The 15,707-nt window shown below is 49.9% G+C and overlaps 1 protein-coding gene across 1 annotated transcript in view; it reads right to left on the bottom strand.

Annotated features, from left to right (window-relative positions):
* The window catches only part of LOC144175052 (23 kDa integral membrane protein-like), a 51,959-nt gene that overhangs the window by 35,506 nt on the left and 746 nt on the right, over positions 1-15,707 (bottom strand). The gene's annotated exons all lie outside the window — the stretch shown is intronic.

Raw genomic sequence — 15,707 nt, 5'->3', positions numbered from 1 at the left:
GGAACTAATTATCGGGAGTCCTGCAGACTCACTTTTGACTCTTCGTCACGACTCCCTCCCTAAGAGTCCCAGGACTCTGTTTGAAAGAGAGTCTGGTGACCCTCCCCATAAGAGTCCAAAGGTAGTCAATTCTGTAGCAAGCCAATGACTCTGTAAAATGAGTCAATACTGACTACCATTTTTCTTAGAGTGTACATTAATATTCTTGCGGCCTGTCAGGGCCTAGAACATTTGGACAAACACTGTACCTTGTTCGCTTCGAGCTTGATTCCACAGTATTAACGCTATAGCGTTATAACGCTATAGCTGTATACAGCGAACATAGTCTGCCGCCTCACCATCTTCAAGCGCTGCAGCTAAGGCCTCGCTGGTGTGCGGAAGATCCATGGAAAAGCCACTGCGCGCCGATTAGGGGTAGAAATAAGGAGGGAAAAAAAGGTCTTCAACCCTGGACGCCACGTGGTGTTATTTTTTTCGAAGCTTTCGGGATGTCCCCCAAAGTTCCCACGTATTTCTTTTTAAGGTCACTCGACGGAGGGGACGAGGTTAGAGGCTTTTTAAATGAACAGGCTCACATTTTTTCCCTCCCAACTTTCTTTAATTGCGAGTCTTCCCGTCATCTTAAAAGCGGGTAATACACTGCGCATATTATTTCGAGCTCCTGCTCCGATTCCCTCCAAAAGTATCTGCCATGTTTTGCAACATATTGACATAAAACGACCCAAGTGACGAACGTCCACTTTGGATGTACGGCGGAGTGTCCTCTTGGACGTTCAAGCAGGCAGGCGCCCTCCACACAGCAGCGCTACGAACGCGGACGACGAAGTTCCTTCGCCCGAAATCCAGCTCCTGCTCCGAGCACCCGGTCTTACACTAATTCCACGCCGACTATAGGAACAAGAAGACGGTCGTTACAGTGGCCATTTTTTTGCTCTGCTGCGGCTGACTTCGCCTGCGTGAAGCTTGTAACCAGGAGAGGTGTGGCGGGAAGCTTTTCTGCATTGCACATAGCACGGTCCCTGCTCTCGCCCGGATCTTGCGCCTGTTCTGTGGCAGGAACGATAGCAGGGGCTCGACGCGCAGGCTGCGAACTTTTGGCAAGACACTTCCGCAGCATCTCGAATTCTGCAGGGACGCTGAACGCTGAAGGGGCGCTGTTTCCTCTGTCGTTGCCATCCGCTCCTACTGACGTCGGCACGGGTCTGGCCGTTCCCTGACGCCAACCACTCATGCGTGGTGACGTGGCCGACGCCGGCATTCCTCGTTGCGGAGACCCAGGGGACGAGGAATGCGACGTCGTGTTGAGCTCAGCTGCCTGTGCGGGCGTGTTGTTGCTCCCTCCGCCTGGTACCAGGCGCGGGAAGGCTGAAACCTGTGCCGCTCCGGTGCGTTCCAGGCAAATACTTGCGTTGGAAGCAGCGCCGCCCTTGTCCTCACCGGCTATTGTCCGTGGGAGTGTTCCTCCACTTGAGGACGCAAGCTTGGCCGACTCGGGTCGGGAATGTTTCTCCACGTTGGGCATCTTAGTGAATCCCATCTTTCTCCTCGTCGAAAAAGGCTGGCTCTCCAGAATGGGCGAATCCAACACCTCTCGCTGGAACCTGCCCACCTGCTTGGGGAAGTCGCTCTTGGACGGTGGTGTCACAGTCGCTGATGGCGAATCGGAGGGCCGCGGGTATGACTCGCAGCTCGAGTTGAACTGCGTCGCTTGCGAGGGTTCAGACGGGTGGCAAGAGTGTAGAAGGCGCGCGTTCGAAGCGGTTGACAGCTTGCTCCAAAATGGCGCACCGCGCTTGCTCGTGCAGGGTGCATACAGCGTGCGCGCCTAGCCGCACTTCGTTTTCCTCTGCTCCTGTGTCCTCACGAATTTCAACAAATGATTTAGCCCTGCCCAATCCCCCCATATCGGTAAGTTCCAAAACATTGAGGGCGTCATCATCATCATTAACAACAACAACTCGCCTCTTTCCTACTTGAGGGCACCAAAGCACGTTCCGTTTTCGACCTGATGCGGTGGCGGACAGTTTCGATCAGCCTTCAATTTCAACGGGCTTCGGTTAATAAATTTTAATAAAACATTTCAGCTAACCTCTTCAGCAACAATTCAGGGATGGGAATGATACCTTTATTTCGTGAAAAACTGGAAGTAAGGAGAAATGGGAGAGATAGAGAGAAAAAAACATTTTGAGTATTCTTCCTCGGCCTGGGGCCTGCAGCCCAAACAACATAACGCGGTTGATAGCGCTATTTCCGAAAGATCTCTGGGTCAGTAGAGGTGTTGGTGAGCAGCTTCTTGAGGAAGATGTCAGGCGTTAGAACTACATTTTCTTCACCCGCAGTTGGTCGCGATCCTGTAGCAGATAAATCGCTCACAGTACGCGGTGTACACATTTTAGTGCCATTATTACTTGTTTGGAATTCTGGGAACACGGTATTCTGAGACGGTTGGCGTTCCCTCGTCTCTAGCTGTTTGGGGCACCAAAGGTTCTCGCTGTAGTCACCGCACGGATTCGGACTTTCGGCAATAGGCTCAGTGTTTCAGAACGGGTTATACATGGTATTGGTTAATGCCGGCCTTTTCAAGCACTTCGGCTGCTGGAGCTCCGATGCAACGTCGGAGGCTAAACGGGTGGTGTTTCCAGGCTTGCCCTCAGTGTCCGCTCCTTCAGCCGGTGGACGGAACCTGCTCTTTCCATTGTACTAGCGCTGACTGCAAGGCGCCCCAGGCGGTACCACACTGGGAACGGGGGGTCGTCGGTGCAGCGGCTTGAATTTTGAGGAATGAAACGCCGTCTTGTTCTCCCCTGAGACCAGTCCGAGCATGCCGCTGCTGCCTTCGCAAAGTACCAGGGGAGAAAGCGGCGGACCGTCCACGGCGTTAGTTTTTTTCCACGCAGAAGCTCATATTGGGGAAAACTTTGCGCTTGTAGCCATAAGGTCGTGTCCATGGTTCTGATCCTGGGCTTGTGGGAGGTGCTCGTTCAGAATTAGGCTTCGGAATGGTCATTGAGGTGTGCCCTCTTGGCGGCTTTCAGGTTTTTCTTTGCAGACAGTAGCGCTCCACGAATGCCTTCCCTGTCCGAATCCTACGAAGGAGAACTGAGTAGGAGGCATTGTACACAGGTGTAGTGTAGGGCCGTCGTCACTGGGTAACGGAAAGCATCCATTCTGGTTTTCGAAACATCTGCTCGTACCCCTGCGCCGGTGACGACGCTCTTTTCCTGACTGCTCGGGTAGCGCCGGGGAGGCGTATAGGTGTCTAGGGCGACCGTATCGTGGGAGCCGTCTGCATATGCTGGAGACGGGATAACTGTTTGGACAGCAGAAAGCGGGCCTTACCAAGACCTCGAAACAAACACACGCTTGCAGACAATCACTTCAGAGTGACGCGGCTCGTAACGGAAGCTGTAGCCACCCACGTCTTCCACCAGAATCAGCTTCAGGGTAGAGTTCTTCTAGTTCACCCTGTTCAGGGTTCCAGCTTCTGACTGGAATACGTGTCCTACCAACGCACGCGGATGAATGAATGAATAAAGGTTTATTGAATAAACTGCCAGCCAGGCTATAGGCAGAATCAGTTCAGGGCACCTCTAACAATATTCGTGACGAAATCTGCCAGGCGGCGTTGGTCGTCAAGGGCGGGTAATTGGATTCCCTTCTGGAAATGGGTTGTACCCAAGCACGAGGTGGTCCTTGTAGAGGGCCCTAGAGCGGGAAGCGCAAGGAAGCCTGCGCCGGCTATAGCTGTTTCTGCAACCCGGAATTAGGGCCATGATACGCGCGCCGCAGATGCGGGGTGCGGCGCGCAGCTGCAGGAGCGAACTCATAGGCAGTCGTCTGTGACCTCGTTTTCTTGCAGCGGATATCGCTTTTGACCCGAGAAGCGCTATCAACCAAAGCTTACTGCGTCAGGGTAGAATAAACGCGGGGGATGGGGAAGGGGTCACAACAAACCGGCATAAACAAAGCATACGACCACTTTTACAGCGAAGCCGTCTTGAGTTATAGGTGCTGACAAAAATTGCGTGCGTCTATGCATAGACGCACGCAATAAGGGCAAATAAAATTCTCTCTCTCTCTCTCTCTCTCTCTCTCTCTCTCTCTCTCTCTCTCTCTCTCTCTCTCTCTCTCTCTCTTTCTCTCTCTCTCTCTCTCTCTCTCTCTCTCTCTCTCTCTCTCTCTCTCTCTCTCTCTCTCTCTCTCTCTCTCTCTCGTCGCATCGACAGGGAATAACGCGTTCTCGCTAGAGAGCTAGTGTAAATGCTCTGTGGCTCTCCATGTAATATAGACATTGTTAAGTTCCGGCCCCTCACTTGTTAAATAAAACCGCGCAGTAACTAGGTATCTTTCGCGGGGGTTAGCTTGTTTACCTGTATGGTGTTTGTTTTCACGCCAGCCTAGCCAACTTGGGCGTGAGGGGAGTAAGGAGAAACCGCGGAGGCTTCTTTGTTATTCGCCGCGCTTTTGTGTCCACCCGACGAGCGGGCCCGGAGACGACGCATACAAACGTGCCGGCCAAACGGTGTCAGCTTTCGAAGGAGGATTTCCTTGCGTTCGTTCGGGAAGTCGGCGGAGGGGGACCGTTGACATTTTAACGACCGCGATTACCGCCACGAGAATCCCCTAAGCGGGCGGGAGCTGAAGGTCTGTCCAGGGGTTAAACATTGGGTCAAACATAGGAAGAGGTCACCAGACGTTCTGCCTGTGACAGTTGCAATGCTCAAAGTCACTGGGCGAACTTTCCGTTCGTCGCGCGTCTGGACATGGCGACTCGACGGCTGGGATGCGTCAATGCGTAGGCGACTAGTCTTTGTTAGGCGCTCCACGTGTTAACAAAGGAAAGGTATCTTTGCGGCGTGGGGCACAATGATAGGCGGCATGGTATGGACAATACTTTAAAAGACAAGCCGTCCGACAACTGATGGCCGGCGAAAGGTTTGCTTTTAATTGGTTGATTTTTGTGTGTTATATTCGTGTTTTGCTGAACACCTCCAGGTCTCTGTAAGAGAGTGAGAGAGGTGGGCCACGTGACTATTTGGAACCCACCTAGCGTTGTTTGTCACGGTGGACAATCAGTGGCCTAGTGTGGTCTAATCTCGACGCGGGCCTTGCCCGACCTTTTGTATGCAGTCATGACCCTTGAGAGTTGTAAATACGTAGTGTAAATAAAGTGTACATATTGTACATTTTGAGTTTGCTTGGAGTAGACCGTCGTCGGTTATGTGCCGTCGGCCACCCAGCCAGCGAGTCATCGTTTCAGCATCTCATCGGATCATCGCTTCGATCATCGACATCGGCCGACCGATTCTCCTTGAATTTAACTGATAGATTGTATGAAAAAAAGAGAGTGAAATTGTCCGCTAAGAGGGCTTTATCATTATGCCTAGTTTCATTTGCTCGTCATAATTAGCTCACAGGGAAGTTGTAAACTTTACAGAATTCCCGTCTGCTGTCAATATACACATGACCATTTATTACAAGAACGGCTGAAACGCTGTTTGTTTTATTGAAACTATCCAGAGATAAATTGTATAAAAATTAATTTGTAAAGAATTCTAAAGAGGTAATGTAGAGCACTGCACGGGCCTGATTTTAAGGCCCGAGCCCGGCCCGAGCCCGCTTCGCGAAGCCCGAGCCCGACCCGGGCCCGTAACACCTAGCCCGAGCCCGGTCCGGACCCGGGCATTCATAAGTGACCCTGGCCCGAGCCCGGCCCGGGCCCGCCATCTCAAGCCCGGGCCCGGCCCGGCCCGGTAATTTATTTTTTGGCCTAGGGAGGGCCCGTGCGTGTGTGACCAGGCCCGGTCTTTGACGCTAAAGAAAGTTTGTTTATTATATTCCGGGCGATTAGACGGAGCATCTATACTCGGTGACAACTTAAAAACGGCACCGGAAGTTGCCGCTGTGCCTTATAACCGTAACCGGATGTTTCTCCGCGCGGCGCAAGTAGGGCGTTACTGGGAATATTTTGAACATGGCGTGAGCCGTTCCCGTGATTTTTTGGACTTAAAGGGACACTGAAGTGATATGTAAACATTGCGGGATTACTAGCGCAAATTGTAGTCCGGAGTCCCCAGGCCATGTTTCGACCACTCTAGGCGCGTTTACGCGATTTTATTTAGTAGAAAAACTAATTCGAAAATGCTGTCCTCCTCTCTTTACGCTCGCCCATTTTCTGTGGCGTTTTCGTGTGACGTCAGGAGGGGATGAGGTGGCAATTGGCTGGCTGCGCTACTGCACGGCTCCCCGGCCTTCAGACAGAGTCAGTCGGCCCAGCGTTTCGTCCGCCGGCCGCCGGCGGGTCGTCGCAATCAAGGAGGTTAAAAAAAATTGCTTGGTCGCAATTCGTTCGCTTAGTTGAAACGAAGCCAGGACGCGTTTGTGAATGGAAGAATGTGCCTTTCTTTACTTGGTTTGTTTGTACACTGTATCTAGCTCCAAGTCAAGGTCGCTTCACACAAGCGCTGCACATGCGACGCTTCGCTGACTGGTACGCCAGTAGGAAAATATAAGGCCTCTTGAAGGCGGGAGAAGAGTCAGCGAAGTTAATATAGGTACTAAATAAATAAAATCAACTGATATTTTTACCGTACGGCGTAAAACTAGGGCGCGGGAAGCACTTTTTTGCGCTGGGCGAACAAGAACAGCGGTCAGCAGCACGACTACGCATCTGCGAACGCTTTTCCGTCTACGAAATGCAATTGCTAGACGTGAGCTACTGTGGAAACTCGGGCGACGCTTACTGCACGAGCGCAGTACAACAAATAGTCACCTAAGCTGCTTGAAATGCCAAAACTAAATAAAAGTTTAAACCGGTTGTGCAATATATACCCTATATTAGGAAGCCCTGCGGATCCGGCTTCGTGGCCGAGTGGGCTGAGGCGTAATGTAGTTCACCAAGAATGTTTTGCAAGTCACAAGTTCGAATCACCGCGGGTACGTGCTTTTTTTTTTTTTTTTTTTGTAAGTTAACTTTTATGTTTTCCGCCGATGTTTTCTATATTGAGTTCACCTTTTTTTGGGCCGCAACGTTCATGTCTACACGAACTAGTTCACAAAACACGCGCAGGCTGGCACTGGCACGCTAGCGACTTCTCGTTGGCGTGCTGTTGCCATAAGCACCGACTGCTTGCAGGCAGTGGGCACAGGCCAGAATGAACAGACCCTTGGCCTGGTGCGAACACGCTTTTTACGATACAGGCATGAGGGAGGCAAGCTCCAAATATGGGGGAAAAGCGCATGACATTTGGGCGTCTGCGGGTACGCGGAGGGCGTTCATGCACTGCGTAGGTCTCGGCTAGTGAATGCTACGACTACAAGCCGTCCTGGGAGGCTTATCTTGTGCATTTTACAGCCGCCAACATGGCAGAAGCGCGGTACGATGATTACTGAGATATTGAGAATGCCCATCCAACAACGCCATTGGTTATGTTTTACAGAACCGAAACCGAAACCGAAACTTGTTTGATTGCTAACCTTGGGCATCGTCCAATCACGGCGCCCCTCCTCTCAACGTCACAGCCTTAGTTGGTGCGGCCGCCGCAAACCGCGCATGGTAGTTTTTCTTCTTTCGCGCTTTGTAACATAATTACCGATTTGTCAACCAGATAAACGATGAAAAGTGTGCTAATTTGAGCCAGTCTACGCAGTGCAAGCAAAAACGGGAGCTTGACAAATTCACTTCAGTGTCCCTTTAATATGCTTATAAACGACTCCAGTGACGACAAACAAACTGCGTGAGACAAGGCAGACGATATCACGCATTCATAGCAAACCCCTTTCAAAACGCGCGCGCACTGACGTCACGTGTCCGGCGCTTTGGCGGGGTGATACACTACATGAGGTGGTGCCGTTCTTGAGTTGTAACCGAGTATAGTCTGTACAAGCGCGTCATGAACTGAAACGCAAAAAATAAGGGTTTAAAAGTGCACATAGTTTAGCTTGCACCGTCTGCAGTTCACGCCACATCGGCGTAATAATAGCTCGTATTCTTACACGAGAGACCTCATCACCTTTGATGACCAGACTCTTGGCAACTTCACGTGGTTGTCTCGGCCACAAGTTGGTATTGCTGACATTTTTCGATCCGCATTTGAACCAACGAGTATGTACGCGCGTTGAAGTACTTCACATGCAGTGGTCGTTAAGCGGTGGTGTTTCTCTGGCATGCATGTTTGATTCCCGGCCACGGCAGCCGCATTTTGATTGGTGCGATATCTAAAACACACGTGTACATACATAGACATAGGTGCACAGCTCCAGAATGTCTGAATTAAGTCCTTCCCCTCTTGGGCATTCTTTGTAATCGTATCTTCGGTATGTTATACAATGAAATGGAAAATCTTGATGCTGTACAAGAAATGTCATTAAAATTGCAGTATAGTGACCATCAGACCTAGCAAAACACGTTTTTAAAATAATGCGTACAACTAACAGCAAGAACACCCGCCGCGGTGGCTCAGTGGCTAAGGCGTTGCGCTGCTGAGCTCAAGGTCGCGGGTTCGATTCCCGGCCGCGGCGGCCGCTTTTCTGATGGAGGCGAAAAGCAAAAACGCCCATGTGTACGAGATTTCGGCGCACGTTAAAGATCCCCAGGTGGTCAAAATTAATCCGGAGCCCTCCACTACGGCGCGCCTCATCGCCTGCGTTGCGTCGGCGCGTTAAACCCTACAATCAATCAAATCTAACAGCAAGAAGCGCGCAAAAATAAAGAATATTCATTTTGATGCTCTTTTCTACTCTTAACTTCGGACCTATTAAAGGCCGTGCCTATGAATTCAAGCCCGAGCCCGGCCCGGGCCCACGGCGTCGAGCCCGAGTCCGGCCCGGGCCCGCGGCATTGAGCCCGGGCCCGGCCCGGGCCCGCCAATAATCGACTTCGGGCGGCCCGGCCCGGCCCGCGGGCCGGGTCGGGCCCGCGGGCCGATCAACATAGTAAGTCACCGTGCGTAATATATATGTTAACCACCGATACCGCTTCCCTGACCATTCATCTTCACGGTAGCGGAAAGGCTCTAGCGTCGCGCTTAGGCTCACGTTCGATTCCGAAATAATGCAACCGGTGCAATCGGTAGTACAATCCTGCGCCCTCACGCGCAGAAATAGGACATCTTAGCCATCCTATTAGACAATATCTGCGTTACGCCCAGAACACACGTGCAGGCATTACCTTCTAACGGCCTAACGGCTATATAGCGTGGTGCACTTCAAATTTATTCAAGTCTGTGTGCCTGAATATTATCCCAGAGGAGGCGGGGGTCAACAAAAGCAGTCAAACGTTTGGAAGAAATGTTTTAACGAGCAAAAAAATAAACAACAAACGAACAAAAAGAACGGTCTCCGCAAGCACCGTTTTGGTATTGCATACCTGCCGTAATTAATTCGTTGATTTCGAATGCATACTTTACGCTTAACTAAAGTGCTTGTGCAAATGTTTCTGATGTAGAACAAATTGCTATAGCGGCAGCTCAATGCTTGTATTGCCTCGCTGTTTAGGAGGTCAGGCCGCGGCGAGGTGATGACGCTGGCACCAAAGCTGTCGCACAGCTGACTTGGCGCATCTCTCCGCTGGTGCTTGTCCTCATTCAACATCCACAAAATTCTTTCCTCCTAGCATGCAAATTTATTTTTTTTAGTGTATCCTCCAAGGCAGACACCCTTTTTTAAAACTGCACAGCGCGTATTTTCACGTTAGTTAATTTGTACTTGTCCTTCTTCTCAATTCTTTTTGAGGTCATTCATGACATCACTGCTATTTTTGTTTATTTCTACGATATCCGCCTGTGTTGACCACTCCAGATGAAACTTCCGCAGACACAGTCACTGCGATATTTGATCGGCAGAAAACGATCTTGCCTCCCCACTCATTCAACTATGCGTGACGACCCAGCCTACCCATCAAAACTGTCGTATGTATTGTGCAAGCGAGCTGCTCTGCACGACGTGAAATGTTTGAAAGCTTTTGTTGTTCGTCATTTCTATTTATTTTCACAGACAAGTTTAATTTCCAAATGTTTTACTGTGCTATTCTTTTTTTCTCTTTTCGCGATTGATTGATTGATTTGATTGATTGTGGGGTTTAACGCGCCGACGCAACGCAGGCGATGAGGCGCGCCGTAGTGGAGGGCTCCGGATTAATTTCGACCACCTGGGGATCTTTATCGTGCGCCGAAATCTCGTACACACGGGCGTTTTTGCTTTTCGCCTCCATCAGAAAAGCGGCCGCCGCGGCCGGGAATTGAACCCGCGACCTTCTCTTTTCGCGAACATTTGTTGAAACGTGTACGTTCCGCGTGACAGAATCATGCGACATTTTACTTTGGAGCAGAAGGGGATTCCCCTTGACCCGATCTGTCTTCGTGCCCAGCAGAAGTGACACCTATGAATACAGAAGGCTAGCACATTTAGCTGCAAGGGCATCGGTCAACGCCGGCGATAAAGCACTCATGAGGCCGGTTACAAAGAAGCTTTGTGCTTCCAGGCTCGCTGTCGGCGACGACGGCCTATACACACTTTTATGCCGTCAATCAACTCGTTTCTGGCCAGCTGCATTACAAAAGACATTGTGCGGTGCGACATTTAGCTCGTCTGTCTATCGGAAGAGAACAAAGTAACCCCCCCTCCTTTCTTTACAGGGTTAGCAGCACTGGAAACAAAGAGAAAAAAAAAGACGACCGAGGCTCGTTCTTTTTGTTACAGACAAATATATTTCGAATTGTACAGCATTCAGGGGCATGGTTCTGCTTGCACAGTTGTGTTTCTATAAGCTGGACGAGATGTTAAACAAGAACTTCGACCAGGGGGAAGCACCTCCTGACTCTTTTCAGCAAGCACCAAGAGGGTACACGTGGCGCCATCTAGTGGGAACCGCTGCTAATACGGGACAAAAAATAAACTTGCTGCGTAAAAGCGCTACTTGATAAATGCGGATATTATTTGCTATCATTGCGCTGTAGCAACTTCGAATTAAGTAATATTTCCAATGGAGAGATTTCGCTATTCTGACGGCTTACTGTAGGTGCAGTACTTATCTTAACGGATAACAGCACGCGTACAAAAAATAACAGGATAGGGGTGAGAAGTGTGGCAAATCATCTGTACAGCTGCACAGGCAGTCACAGTTTGTATTGATGCCTCCCACGCAGTCTTAGGCAGTAACTAGTTACAGTAACGCGTTACCAGTAACTGGTTACTTTTAGTAACTTGTAACTGTAACTAGGTCGTTTTAAGTTGAAAGAACTTGTAAGTGCAACACTGTTACTTTTCACACAGTGGAGGTACCGTTACAGTTACTTCTTTTTTATAGAAAAATTATCCAACAACAACACTGGTTAATCAAGACCGACGAACAGATCGCGCTTTCACCTTTTCGGACTTTCTTCTTTGCTATATTCTCTCTACGTTTCCTCTTTCAATAACACGGATCCCCTCGCAGTTTAGGAGAGGAGGTTGCTAAGAGGATTATCTTCCGTACAGACCACCGAGGTTGGAGGTCGGTCTTTATAATGGCCCTTGTAAAGAAAGACCACCCGCAGTGGGGCCCACCGAGAATGGCTAAGCAACCACCGGACGTCCGTCGGCCGTCCAGCGTACGTCCATTCCGGTTCTAGCGGATATCCACAGGACGTCCGTTGCCGAGCCGGCGGACGTACCATGTGCGTCCGTGGGACGTCCGGAATGAACACTTCCGCACGTCCGAAATTAGATGTATTTTAGATGTTCAGTAAACATTAGGGGGGGGGGGGGGGTAAAGAGAATTTATTATAACCCACATGTTCAGTAAACATTAGAATCACAAATGCTACAACGAATACTAACACCGCACAAAAACAACGGTTCTCAATTCTTACGAAAGCATGGAGCAGCCGAAGTCGCTCGGGCTCCGTGAGGCCGTGGTGCCGAGATGTAATACGTCTGAGGAGTCCTATGGTCTGTCGCGGTTATATAGTGATGCCAAGTATACGTATGGAGGGGACGATAGGCACTCGTGTGTTGTCAATCCAGACGGTGATGGGGGGCGCAGTGGGTGGGCGTGGGCTGCGTGAGAGACGTTGTCGAATGCTTTGTGTACCACCTCCCATACTGCAGGCTCACCGTATCAGACAAAGCCAAATCGGACTGCCTTCTCCGCAAAGTCTATAGGGCTGCTCTTTTACTTCCACCAAATGCCCCTACCGACCGCCTCCTTCAGCTTGGTGTACATAACACCACGTCTGAACTCATCGAAGCCCACCGCACGGCCCAAATCCACCGACTGGCCCGCACCCACACTGGGCGTTCCATACTCGCTCGACTTTCCATCTCAACCCCTATCCTCCCCCCATCCTCCGTCCCCATCCCTAGAGAATTTCGCCAACTCATAAGAATTAAGCCACTACCTCGCAACTCTCACCCCACATTCCATGCGGCCAGACGTGCTGCGCGCGCAGCGAACCTGCAACGCCTGCACCCCCCCTCACCTCATACCATCTACGTAGACGCTGCTAGCTACCCCTCCCGATCTGCATTCTCCATAGTAGCGCTCTCCGAGGATAGCACACCTCAGGACTCCCTCACTGTCCTTACGAGTTCAGCCACAGCGGCGGAGGAGGCGGCCATATCCCTCGCCCTAGCCCAAGACCCCTGTCCAGACACCATCCTGTCAGATTCACAATCCGCAATCAGAAATTTCCAAGCTGGCCGGATATCCAAAATTGCCCTCCAAATTCTACCCCGAAAATTCCCTCCTCACCCCGTGGTCTTGTTGTGGGTCCCCGCCCATACAGGAATAGGTGCCAACGAGGCGGCCAACCGAGAAGCTCGAGCTATGACCACCCGAGCAGGCCCTTCGTTGGAGACCAACCACGGCCTTCCTAGCTCCCGGGACATTCTCATCTCGTACAGGGAAATCACACAACATTATCGCCTCCTCCGCCGCCACTATCCCCCCCCGCACCCCAGCCTCACACAGGAGGAGGCCAGAACCTGGCGCCTCCTCCAAACGCACTCCTTCCCCTGCAGAGCCTCCCTCTCCCACTCACACCCTTCCCTGTTCCCCTCCTCACTCTGCCCACTCTGCGGCGCCCGGGACTCTCAACTACACTCTCTCTGTGACTGCCCGCGCTCCCCTTTTCCCCCTTTCCCCACACCCACCCACTGGGAGCAGGCCCTGCGGAGCTCGACCCTGGAGACCCAGCCCACCCTCGTCTCCAGGGCCCAACAGGTCGCGGAAACCCTTTGGGCCACCGCCACCTCCTCCCCCTGACCCTGCCGTAAAATAAAGTGGTTCTCTCTCTCTCTCAATTCTTATATATCCTTCCCCGAAGAGATTATCGTTGGAGTCAGTGAGGTGCTTCAAAAAAGTTTAAAAAAGTGAGGCCTAATTTTAGTGATATACAGATGAAGCATTCGATATACAGGTCAGAGTGTTGATGTACAAAATCTTTTTAATTGATAAGCAGAGTAGCCCTTCTTGTTTTGCTTTTATATTTAATTTATATCTTTTTAATTGATAAGCAGAGTAGCCCTTCTTGTTTTGCTTTTATATTTAATTTATACCATTTTTTGATGCTTCATGGTAACTTTCTACGTCCACGGGCGGATGCCCTTCGTACATACAGAAATGTATATCCTTTGTACATACGCTGCTGGATGTCGACTGTACGTCCGCAAGTGTACATCCAGTCATGGACGTACAGTGGATGTACAGTGGCCGTCCAAACATGGCATTGGATGTTCGGCTGTTTTTCAGACTTTCCACGGACGTCCGTGGTTGCTTGGGTTTGAGTGCGCCCCCTTTTAGGTTCCCTTCGTCCATGGTTTTACCACGTGCAATTTTGAGCGCCGGCATACCTTCGTATATTTCTATTAAATAGGCTCTTCCACTTGGTTTGTGATCTGTTAGCTTTGTACAGTAACGGAAAAGTAACGTCGTTACTTTTTCACAGTAACTGTAACGAGCTACTTTCAGAACCTCTGTAACAATTACTTTTTCGGCTTATAGGTAACTGCAACTGAAACACTTAGTTTTTAGCGGTCGCGTGCCCTCTCACACGTAACACCAAACATCTTTAAAATGTCTCGTGAGAGCTTCAACAACTTGAGCTGTCGAAGACTTCTATAAGAAACGCAATCTCTTTTTCCACAGCATGAAGGCATCCTAAAACCACCTAAAACGGCTTCGCCTCCACAAGACGTTTATGGTACTGTTAATAGACCTGACTACAACAAATAGGGCAGAAGATCTTAAAACCACCGTCTTTAAATGCCGTGTTTTTTCTTTGTTCTACGCAGGCTCTACTCAAAATATCCTGCGCATGATGTCTGGAAGATGCGGAAGACATATCTATATAGAGTGTATTTGTTATACCCCTGCCACACAGGAACTTTCAATCGCGATTGAGTCGATCTGGATCGATCTCGATCCGGATCGGGCCGCTGCTACACGGCAGTTTCAATCGCGATCGAGCTCGACCCCGCTCGAACTCAATCCTGGTTTCTCAAGCGCGATCGAGGCTTCCAAGCGCGATCGAACGAAAGCGGCGATACTCTCGTCCCCGCTCAGCAATGGCACAGAAGGTGACCACTTCAACTAACGCTGCAAATTGTGCTTGACCGAAATAAGCGTTCGGTAACATTTACATAGTTACTACGACCGCGCGAAGTTACCAGACGCTGACCGCAAGTACATTGTTAACGCCATCTGGCGTACACGAGCGCAACCGGTGCAACTTCTCAATCGCGATTGAAACGGGCCGTGTAGCAGCGCCAGTGCGTCGAGCGCGCTTGACAAGACGGTTATATACGACAGCCTATAAAACCCGCTGTATACATCATTTGTCACACGTCCTGGAGAAAATCTTTCTATGCGTTTGTGTATTGGTCGCCTAAATGTCCGTATGGCATCTTGGCCAGGAAATCTAGAAAACGCCGTAGTTAGCTAAGGAGCGGATCTATTGAGCATTTTCTTTCGTCAGTGAGACGCCTCGACAAGATATTTTCAAGACAGTCTATATGTATACAATGAGAACTATAAAGCACTCTAATGTACGCGTCTTGAAAGCTACGTACATTCCATGTGTTCTACTTAATATCTGTGTATGAAACTTTGGCCAAGACGTTTACAAGACGCGGTACACAAAAGTATAGACGATGTATCTCTTACTTTATCTGCGTCCGTGGGAGGTATCATCAAGAAGCTTACACTGCCCCTTATAAGCCAACTATACAAAGTCATAATCTGCACGTCTGGAATACGTTGTTTCCATGCTGCATATTCTTCGAATAAGGTGTCTTCGTGATGTCTTGACAAGAATATCTAAAGGACGTGTAGCTAGATTTGTATGAAACTTATCGGTTAACCATTTTATCTCTCACCAGTGGGACGTCTTGACAAGACGTTTACACGACAGTTTAAAAAGTCAACTATATGAAGTATTTCTCTGCTTGATCTTATATGGCTCTGAACGATACAAAAGAGGTAGTTGTTTACTTCAAGACATTTCATCTGCATGATTAAACCTAACGGCACCGAACAGTCGAGCATATTCCTACTTCACCAACACTGGGTAATCGAGCGGTGCCTGAGTGCACTAATCTGACTTGTTTAATTGATTGAGATCGGCAGTGCCCTTATTTTCGTTGTGATCAGAAGCGCTCATTCTTAACCGAGGGATAATGTCCTCATTTCTGCGCATTTTTGTTTTTATTTTTTCTCCAATGTTGGTAGC

This window comes from Haemaphysalis longicornis, unplaced genomic scaffold (assembly GCF_048455015.1).
Source record: "Haemaphysalis longicornis isolate Haplotype H1 unplaced genomic scaffold, Haemaphysalis longicornis Haplotype H1 scaffold_3, whole genome shotgun sequence".
NCBI classification, from domain to species: Eukaryota; Metazoa; Arthropoda; class Arachnida; order Ixodida; family Ixodidae; genus Haemaphysalis; species Haemaphysalis longicornis.
This window is presented reverse-complemented; position numbering and strand designations above follow the sequence as displayed.